Source organism: Pongo abelii, chromosome 15, assembly GCF_028885655.2.
Source record: "Pongo abelii isolate AG06213 chromosome 15, NHGRI_mPonAbe1-v2.0_pri, whole genome shotgun sequence".
NCBI classification, from domain to species: domain Eukaryota; kingdom Metazoa; phylum Chordata; class Mammalia; order Primates; family Hominidae; genus Pongo; species Pongo abelii.
Window position 1 is genome coordinate 50,745,983 of NC_072000.2, and position 8,795 is coordinate 50,754,777.

The window sequence follows — 8,795 nt, forward strand, 5'->3', positions numbered from 1 at the left end:
TGGACACAGGAAGGGGAACATCACACTCTGGGGCCTGTTGTGGGGTGAGGGGACGGGGTAGGGATAGCATTAGGAGATATACCTAATGCTAAATGACGAGTTAATGGGTGCAGCACACCAGCATGGCACATGTATACATATGTAACTAAGCTGCATATTGTGCACATGTACCCTAAAACTTAAAATATAATAATAATAAAAAAAGAAAAAAAAATTAAACTTAATGAAAACTAAGATAAAGTAAAAAAGAAAAAAAAAATATATATATATATATATGTTGTAAACAACTACTTGTAACCAATCCAAAGGTATATTCAAAAACAATTAATTAGGAAGTTTTTCATCTGATAATAGGGATTTCTGAGATGCATTTTCCTACTGGCAGTCTCCTAAAGAGAAGTTCCATTTGGTCAATAATGTTAAATAAACATATATTAAATATGCATTTACTATTGAATTACTTTGTTTGATTTTGGCATGTATAACATAGTAGAGTCTCAATTATTGTGTGAGTTTCTCAAATTACAATGACATGGCATAGTTTTCTCATTTAAAGGCTTTAATTTACACTAAAATTATTATAAAAATGTTAGCTATATACCAAAGGAAAAAAAAATAGCATCATAAATGCTATGAACAAATCACTATCTTCAACAATTGTCAAGTAATGTTAATCTTTCTTCTTGTATATCTCCACCTATTTCCTCAGATTTCATATAATTATACTTGTAAATATCTCAATAAGTTGCTCTAAATCCTAAAAAAAAGATTTCAATACATTTTGCTCAGCTACCAAAATTAATAATTTCATTAAATATACTTCTGTTTTTCAAATTTCCAATTGTGTCACAAATGTCATTTTTTTTTACAGCTTGTTCACTTGGATCATGATCCATATAAAGTATTCAGAGTAAGTCTTTTATTAATCTATTAATATAATTTCTCCCATCTCTCTCTTTTTTTCTGAAAAATATTGGTAGAAGAAATAGTTTTTTGCTCTGGCAAATTATTCACAGTTTAGGTTTTGTTTATTGCATTCCTCCAGGTGGTATTTAGTAGGCTTCTCTGCCTACTAAAATTTATTTTCTATAAATTGCTATTTATGGAAAATATAGATACTTCCACAAGATTACTTCATGGATAGTATAGATAGTTCAGCAAGATTACTTCATAGTTGGTGTTTGATGCATATGATGTCTGGTTGAATCTATTTTGTATTTCTTAAAGTGAAAAAATAATTTTTTTGAAAACTTTTTAACTTTTAGGGGTGGAAAGAAAATTTTTTACATTTTTAAAACATTTCTAAGAAAACTTGTAACTGCCACATTTTCAGAAGAATTGTCATTTCAGGATAGCACTATGAGAAAAATAATAATTTACATGTACACAAACAAATTTCAGTTTTTAGATTCAAGCACATTACAACCTGTAAATGTCTTTTCAAGTGAATACAAATTAGGTAGTATTTATTTCAGAATATTGATATTATAAGTGAATCTAGAGAATTTTACAAAGACTCACAAATGAAATTAGAGTTTCAGTCAAACTTGATTTTTAATACTAATTTTCATTAGCAGAATTCCAAAGGAATAAAAATGCATGCAAAAATGTGAATGGCCCTTCATGTTTTATTTATTATTACTTTTGATAACTGAAACTAGAAACACAGAAGGACATTAATTCAATATTGTTATAGAGTTTCTGAAATACTGGGCAAGTGGTACAATCTTTTCAGAAATATTTATTTTGTTTAAAATTATTACCTGAGCTTGCTAAGAGGATTAATGCATCAATGGAGTACACTGGATTTGCTAGTAGTATTCACTGTTGTTCAGTTTGAAAAGGGAAATTCATAAAAATTTCCCTCTTCAGCATGCTGTGAACATCCTGTGAACATACTTAAATAAAAAATGGACTTCTACTGAGAATTCTGAAATAGCCTTTCACAGAAATAAAAAGTTTTCATTGAAAGAGGGGAAGCAATATTTGTTCTGTATTTGTATCTAAAAATATATTGAAAAGTTTGGAGATTTTATTGTAATTACCCTTGTTATAACATACTATCCACAAGCATGCATTTCTTTCATTTTCTCTTTAAGAATTTTAAAGAATTTAAAGAGCATTACATTTTTCTCTAAAGGCAGAACTTTAAAAAACAACTAATAAATGTTGTCACTTAGATACTTGCACACCTGTTTCTCACATAAACTCCATAGAGATGACAAAGACCTGGACAGGTAGATTAATAGGCCAATTCACTCCTTGATAAACATATCCTATAATATGCCTTCTCTGAGTTTTGTTATAAAATTACTTTTAATGAGTTATTTTGTGACCTTCCTACTTAAAATAGTAACCCTACCACAATTTCACTTTCCGTCAGATTTCATATTCTTTTAACTCTGTTCTTTTTTTCTTGAGCACTTATTAACATAGAGGCTACAATGTAATTTATTCATGTAAAATATTTAACCTGCATCTCCTTCCACTAAAATATAAGCTCCTGTGAGCAAGAATTTTTAATTTTATTACTTTTTAGTTTGTATTTTCCCAGCACTAAGAACAGTGCCTGTTCATAGTAGCATTTAATAAACATAAATGAATGAATAAGTCCCACAGATGAATGTTGGAACAAGTCAGGCAATTGAAGTTCTTATTTTCCATTTCATGATTCTCAGGCTATTGGTGACAGCTTTGGATGAAACTGATACTACTGGAGAACAGAATCTACATTTTATAAAATCACTTGCATATAAATAACCAATACATAAGTAATACTGGAAGAGAGTCAATTCTTTATATCATGTTAAAATTATTGTTAGTATGCACATCAGAAATTAAAACAATAGCTAGTGAATTAATTGCCCTGATGAAATTTTTGACTCTTTTTAAGCTATGTTTGCACAATGTAGTAAAATAACTCTTACCATTATTTACCATATTTTCAAACCGATAAAATTAGAGCACACTTTACAAACTCTTTATATTAAAAATTTTAACCAAAGCAAAATTTGAAGGATATTACAATGAGCACCCACCCACTTTTCAACTAGATTCAAATGTTGTTAAATTTTGCCATGTTTGCTTTATCAGCAGCCATTTATGCAAGACTTAGGGTATTTTACTGAAAAATTATTGTAGAAACTGGCATATGGGTATTAGGTATGCTTACTGCTGGGACCAATTTCATGTATCAATAATGATGCAAAAATGCTAAATACAATTTTAGCACACTGATCCAACAATGTACTAAAACAAACAACAACAACGTAACCACAAGTGGAATCTATTCAAAGAATGCAAGGGTGTTTCACTAACAGGCAAATAAGACATTAAATAAGACGAAGAAAAGACACAGTGAAAATAAAAGTAGCAATCAAGTAGAATAGACAAACAAAATCAACAAACATAAAAGTTGAAATCTTAAAATATTAGTAATGTTGACAAGCTTCTACTAACACTGACAGAAACAGATATTATCACTATTAGAAATGAAAGAGGTGACATTACTACACATCCTACAGGTGTTTAAAAGATAATAAAAATATTTAAGATCTGTTCATTTCATCATATGTAAACTTTTCACTGGTTTAAGATCTTCAAAAAGCTTGATGGAATTGTGTGAACAAAGTATCAAAATTATTGTTGCATGTTTGTTACTTACTAAGTAATAGCAATGATATCTTATAATTGTATTTTTAAATGTAACTATCACAGGAATATTATATTTACAAAAGTAGGTATTGACTTTCTGATAAAAATAGGACATTTAAGAAATGTTTGTGAAGTAAAATCAAATTTTAAATATTTGCAAAATATTAAAGAGATCTATAATATCCAGTATTACAATGGCTTTTGTTATATTGCTGCTGTAATATTCTATTGATGACTATATATTAATGCTTTTCTGGAGGAAAAATAAAAAATACGTATAAAAGTTTCAATGTATATATCTTTCCACCCAGCGATTCTACTTGCAAAAATTTATCCTAAGGAAGCAACAAAAAACAAGTACAAATATATATGTTCAAATATGTATAATACGCATGGTTCCTACCAAATGTAATTATTTAGTGTTTATTTTTAATTAAATTATATTAAAGTGAAATACATTAAAATCATCAAAACTGATGCAGGATTACAGGATTATATTTATTATGTATGATTACGGAAAGATCAAGTTACACATAGGCAGTGTGCTTAGTATGAGAGACACTCAAAACCACTGATTTACAATATTTCAGAGGCACCATTTGCATACAATATAATGTGAATAGTGATGTGGTGTGCACCTCCCATAGTATAGAGTTAAGGGCAAGACCTCAAGCCCAGAATTCTTGGGTTCATTTATTTTCTATTCTTCATCTTCCACATCTGTGTTGTGTAAACTTAGGCAAGTTATTTCTGCTTTATGGGGTGAATGTTGAGACCAAATGAGCAAATGCACATCAAATTGTGCTTAACATTCATAAGAGTTAACCATTATTTTTATTCTCAATGTAAGCCCCACACAAATTCTGTTTTGTTCTCAGTTATATTGTTGCATATAATAGATTCTTAAAAATATTTTGGATGATTTTTAATTAAAACTTAATCCAAGTATAAGTGTTCATATATATTTGGAAAGGAAATTCTGAAAGACATATCAAAATTTTAACACTAGTTATCACTGTTAAATATAATTTTATTTTGTTCTGTATGTTTCTGTTTTATGAAGATTTTTATTTGAGAATATATTATATAAAACAATATACAATAAAACAATGAAATTCCACTAAAAACTCTATAGTGTATACCTTTCCTTTGACCCCAAAGTTTATTTTTAAATGTTTACTGCAGAGAAATAGGGGACCCATATCAGAGTGCTTTTGCCTGGAACCTATCCACTGCCCTGCCAGAGTGCTTACTCACACCAGAGTATCTGCAGTGACCTTGCTGCTGCAATGGAGATCTTTCACCCATGGCCACCCTGCCAACCTGCTGGAGTCCTTTTGTCCATGAATCCTCAGCCACCATGCCAGAGCACTTTTGCCTGTGGCCTGCCCACTGCCTGACTGAAGCACACTTGCTTGCAGCAACCCAAACCCAACTTGCCATAGTGCTTTTACCAGAGCCACCACCATAGCTCTCTCACAGGCCACCCCTGCCATCCCACTGGAGTGCTTTTGCTGGCAGACACCCATCAGAGAGGTTTTGTTCAAGGCCACTCAACAGCCCCAACAGAGTGCTTTTGCTGGAAACCTCCAACACAGCACTGTTGCCAGCAGGCTGGGAGCACCACATGCTCCCACACCCGCAGTGCAGCAAATGCTTGACCTTAAGGGGATAGAGTTATAAAGCTGTGTTCCCAGTCCCAGCACCCCAGAGTTAAAGAATTCTGCCTAGGAATGCTGAACTGAGCCTTGTTCCTCTGAAAGCATCAGTGTCAGAAACAAAGACAATCAACTAAGCCCAACGTATACCACAGTAAAACCCTTAACAGCATTAAAAAAAATAACAGCTAAAAGCTCCATCTGAAAAATATAAATTTCAAAAGTTAATGGAATATCAATCCACACAGATGAGAAAGAACCAGCTCAAGAATTCTGGCAAATCTAAAAGTCAGAATACCCCCTTACCTCCAAATGAGCCCAGTAGCTCCCCAGCAATGATTCTTAACCAGACTGAAATGATTAAAATGACAGAAATGGAATTCAGAGTCTGAATGACAAAGAAGTTCATCAAGATTCAGGAAAAAGTTGAAACCCAATCCTTGGAACCCAAGTAATCCAGTAAAATGATCCAAGAGCTGACATAAGAAATAGCCATTTTAAGAAAAAATCAAACTGAACTTCTGGAATTGGAAAGTTCACTATAAGAATTTCATAATTCAGTTGGCAGCGTTAACAGCAGAACAGACCAAACTGAGGACATAATCTCAGAGCGCAAAGGCTGGTTCTTCAAATCAACTCATTTGACAAAAATAAAGGAAAAAATAATTTTTACAAAATGAACAAAATCTTGTATAAATATGGGATTATGTAAAGAGACAAAATCTATGACTCATTGGCATTCTTGAGAGAGGAGAGTGAGAAACTTGGAAAACACATTTGGAGATATAGTCCATGAAAAATTTCCCAATCTCACTAGAGATGTTGACATGCAAATTCAAGCCATACAGATAACCCTTATAAAATACAATCCAAAATGACCATCCTATAGTCACCAGATTCACCAAGGTTAATGTGAAAGAAAAAAATCTTAAAAGCACCTAGAGAGAAGGGTCAGGTAATGTACAAAGAGAACCATAAAGGCTAGCAGCAGACCCCTCAACAGAAACCTTACAAGCCAGAAGACACTGAGGGCCTATTTTCAGCATCCACAAAGAAAAGGAATTCCAACGAAGAATTTTATATCCTTCCAAAGTAAGCTTATAAGTTAAGGAGAGCTAAAATCCTTCTCAGATAAGCAAATGCTAAGGGAATTTGTTATAACTACACCAGCTTTATAAGAAATCCTTCAAGGAATGCTAAACAGAAAAAAGAGCATGCCTGCTATCACAAAAACATGCTTAAGCACATAGCTCACAGACACTATAAACTAACTGTACAATCAAGTCTACAAAACAGCTAACAACACAATGATAGGATCAAAATCTCACGTATCAATACTAACTCTGCATGTAAGCAGTCTAAATGACACACTTAAAAGGCACAGGGTGGCAAGCTGGATAAAAAGACAAGACATAACTGTCTGCTGTCTTCAAGAGACCTATCTCACACGCAATGACACTCAGAGGCTCAAAGTAAAGGGATGGAGAAAGAGCTCCCAGGCAAATGAAAATTTAAAAAATAGCAGGAATTGCTGTTGTTATATCAGATAAAATAAACTTTAAACCAACAACAATTAAAAAGCTCAAAGAAGGGCATTACATAATGATAAAGGGTTCAATTCAATAAGAAGACATAACTGTCATAAATATATTCATACCCAACACTGGAGCATCCAGATTCATAAAACAAGTTCTTCTCAACTTATAAAAAAGAGCCAGATAGCCACACAATAACTGTAGGAGACTTCAACATCTCTCTGAGTGTATTACAGAAATCATCAAATACAGAAAATTAACGAAGAAATACTGGACTTAAACATGACACTGAGCAAACTGGACCTAATAAACATCTACAAATTACTCCATCTATCAACCACAGAATATACATTCTTCTCATCTGTACATTAAACGTATTGTAATATCAACCACATGTTCTATCATAAAGCAAGTCTCAATAAATTTAAAAAAATCAAAATTATACCAAGCACATTTATGGATCACAGTGCAATATAAATATAATTCAAGAATGGCTCTTAAAGCTACCCAAATAAATGGAAATTAAACAACTTGCTCCTGAGTAACTCTTGGATGAGCAAAAAAATTAGTCAGAAATTTAAAAAAATTATTTGATCAAAGCAACATAGGCATATTGTTTGATAAATAATTATAAAAGAGATCAAGCAAAATTTTACTGGAAATACATCTTTTAAATGAATGAGGTATTTTTTTCTAGATCATTATCTATTGATATCATATTACTTCTTGCAAGCATCTGTCATAAAAAATTTTCTTAAGACTTAGAAATAGGCAAAAGAGATTCCTGGCTGTTCTACCAAAGGAGAGATGTTGTTCTCTTGCCAATCATCCAGTTATTGTCCAGTTCCATGGTGGTGTATTACTTTGTATAGATTTTATTAACTAGGTTATTTTACAGCTTTGTAGGGTCAGAAGTTGAAATTATTTTTTAAATGATGGCAATGCAAACAATTTGTGTCCAAAGTGGGGAAAAAGTAGGTTTTCTCATAAAGAACGTAAGTATTTTTAGTCAAATTCTCAAGTGAAGAGTGTTACTGGCTCTCTCACTAATTAATGAGTTGAAAAAAAATTGACAAGTGTTCATTTTATATTTGAGAGTCGTAATTTGACGTTTTACAAGTTATAATTGCACAAATGGGACTAAGCTCACCATCAGTTCTATTCCTGTATATTTTTATAGTTGTAATAACTTAGAAAACTCATTCACATTAAAGAAGAGATTTGTTAAATCAACATTTTTCTCTGTTTTAACTGCTTTAGAGTTGTCAAAAATAACAGTAATCTATTATTATATTAACTAATTGTCATATTTATACAATTAATAAAGCCTATTTATTATTAAATTATCATTAGTGGTTGACTATCCAACAATATTGATTCTCCAATACTGCTAAAAGCAAAGATTAAGAAACTACTAGACTTGCAAAATGTTCGTCACTCAGTAATTTGGCCATCTCAGAGATTTTGTACCTAGAGGAAAAATATACACTATTCTTTCTTTTGCCTTGCCTTGATTCCTAAGGCATATAAATCCAGGAAATGGTACTGATAGAATAGAAGAACTGGAAAATTATTTCCCTTCTTCTAAAGAAAAATCATTCAGAAATTTAGTTATTGGTATGTGTCCAAGTTTTTTACAATCTTACATTCAATGGATAAGGGCCATAGAAAAACAATTAAAATATTTACAATTAATAGATTATAATAATATAACATTGATTAAGAAACAATGATATAATATTAATAGGACATTCCACAAGGCAAGAGAACATTAGTCATGTGTTTAATCATGATTAGATTAAACACACAAGAAATAATGGTTAAAGACCGGACAACTGAGACTTAATAAGCTGAGTGGGTAACCCTTTGACAGAACATACTTAATTCCAAGAAAAGTTATCAGAAAATATTTAAAGATTTTGTCGGGAATGCTAATTTCTTCTAAGGA